This window comes from Furipterus horrens, unplaced genomic scaffold, assembly GCF_987537825.1.
Source record: "Furipterus horrens unplaced genomic scaffold, mFurHor1.1.pri manual_scaffold_6, whole genome shotgun sequence".
Lineage (NCBI taxonomy): Eukaryota > Metazoa > Chordata > Mammalia > Chiroptera > Furipteridae > Furipterus > Furipterus horrens.
Window position 1 is genome coordinate 123,290,901 of NW_028327176.1, and position 2,662 is coordinate 123,293,562.

The following is a 2,662-nucleotide window of genomic DNA, read 5'->3' on the forward strand; positions in this document are numbered from 1 at the left end:
GCAGCTCGTGACCCCAACGCTGGGGAAAGCAGCCACCACATCGCCTTGAACAGTGAGGCCCAGGGGGGCGGGAGGACGGATCCCGGTCTCCTAGCGGAATAACTGTGTGAATCCATCTTGGACCCCCGCCCCCAAAGAAAGCGCCACAGGGCTGCGAAATAGGTCGCGGACAGGCACCGGTCGCTGGATTGTGACGACAAAGCACCACGGCACAGCAAGAAAGGTTGCTGAATGGCGCCGGTCACTGGGTCATTACGAGTACACAGGCACTGCCCCCGACAGCCGGCCCAAGAAAACAAAACGCATCTGTCAAAATGAGGCAGACAACTATAGAAATCCCGGTGGCACAGCTCACCAGGCAACAGATGGAGAACCTGACAGATGAACAGATAAGAAACCTGTCAGATGTTCAGTTCTGGGCCATTGTTATCAGGTGGCTTACAGAATTCACAAAAGATCTGGAAAAAGATGAGAAAGAAGCGAAAAACACTCATAACGAAAGGAGCAAAACCACATACGAGACAGATGGTGAGGAAAAAAAATCCAGAGTTCATTTCAACAAACTGGAATATGGAGAAGGAACAAGCAGTCAACCAATGCAGCGAGAGGAAATGGGAAGCAACGATGAGAGGATCAGAAACCTCTGGGACATTAAACTGATAAGAACAAATACTACACTTGATCTTAGCCAAAAGGCCGAAGCAGCTAGAGGAGCTTGAGACCTTCGCCCATTGTCCTTTACAAGATTACAAAGGGTCTTAATATCTGAGAGGGAGGGATAGTTATTTTTTACGAACCATGGGTATGGACTTGGGGGGGGATGCTGGGGGAGGGAGATACTGGGTGGAGGGGAGTAAAGGGGAAAAAATTGGAACTACTGTAACAGCATAATCAATAAAATATATTTAAAAAAAAAAAGAAAAAAAAAAAGAAAAAAAAAAAGAAACCTCTGGGACAGCTATAAAAGGCCCAACATAAGAATCATTGGTTTGCCAGAGAGCGAGGAAGATGAACTAGAACTTGAAAAAGTGAGTGAAAATATAATAAAGGAGAACTTCCCAGACTTGGGGAAGGAAATAGACTTACAGGTCCAGGAAGCACAGAGAGTTCCAAAAAAACTGGACCCAGGGAGAACCACTCCAAGACACATTATAATCAAAATGTCAAAAATTAAAGATAAAGAGAGAATCTTAAAAGCAGCAAGAGAGAAGAAAAGAATTATGTACAAAGGGGTCCCAATTAGACTATCAGCTGACTTCTCAAGGGAGACCCTGCAGGCAAGAAGGGACTGGCAAGAAATATTCAAAGTAATGAAAACCCAAAACCTACAACCACGAATACTCTATCCAGCGAAATTGTCATTCAGAATAGAAGGACAGAGAAAGTGTTTCCAGGACAAAATAAAACTGAAAGAGTTCATTAGATCCAAACCACTGTTATATGAGATGTTAAAGGGACTGGTTTAGAAAAAGGAGGATCAAGACAATGAAATCTAAAATGAAAACTGCATCACAAGAAACAACAGAAGCTAGGGAATTGAAACAAAGGCAAACTAAACAGGCAACGAGAGTGGAAAAAGAACTACAGGTACGGGGAACATATTGGGGGGAGGTCAACAGGGAGGGGGAATGGGGAGAGGGAGGGAGATGATATAGGAATTAAGGATCATGGTAGGAGGGAATGGAATAGACAGAGAGAGGTTGAGAAGAACTGTATGCACAACTAATGGACATGATCTAAAAGGGGGGGACAACTGGAGGGAGGGGGGCCACCGGGTGGAGGGGAGCAGAGGGAAGGGAAATTGGCACAAATGTAATATTATAATCAATAAAACACATTTTAAAAAAAAGAATATTTTTATGCAATGTGTTTGCTAAAAATGTCTCCACTGCAGATGAAGCTTTCATAATCAAGTGGATATGGTGGTCTGCCAGGTGAATGTTAATCTGTCTCATTGTGCAGCCAACTCAGTGATTGTTCATTAAGCTTATTAGTAAGGAGTGCCTGTTGGTAGGAACAGATGTTATGCATAAGCTCAATGACATGGATTTCTCTTTTCCAAGACTCACCTGGCCACAAGTAGGGTTGAATATTCAATTTGCCAGTGGCTGTGTCTGACCCTGATCCTCTGATAAGTGACAAACCCTAGGGAGGTCAGACAGCTAGAGGAAGATTAATTATACTAACTGCCTTTCTTGTTTCGTGAATGAGGTAGCAATTTGTTCTCACTGGAATGGACATTTCATATGGATTTTTTTCTCAGCTTGCCAATTTTCTGACAGTAATACCATCTGTGAGTTTTATTCAATTCCTTGTCAAATATCATGATAGCCCAAAGGGTATTTTTATAACCTAGGAACTTATTTTTCAGCAAAACTAGTAACCTTCTATCTTTTTTTTCTTCTTATTTTTCTGCATTCAGTGTTCAAATTTTATTTTCTCCCTGTGAAACACCTTTGCTCTTTTTCTGAGAAATATTTTCTGGAATCCAATATGTTGTTTGACTAAATATACAGATATGATAAAGGCACAGAGCGTGTTAAAATATATATTAAATTTCCTTGGTCCATTGACAATTTATCTTTATAAAGGTAATGAAATGTACAATGATAAGATTGCAGGTAGTCCCAGAAAAATCTTAGCTATCTCCAAACACCAGGGT

The 2,662-nt window shown here is 41.6% G+C and overlaps 1 pseudogene; it reads right to left on the reverse strand.

Moving 5' to 3' along the window:
* Window positions 1-541: 541 nt before the first annotated feature.
* Window positions 542-709, reverse strand: LOC150007348 (U2 spliceosomal RNA; annotated as a pseudogene).
* Window positions 710-2,662: the final 1,953 nt, after the last annotated feature.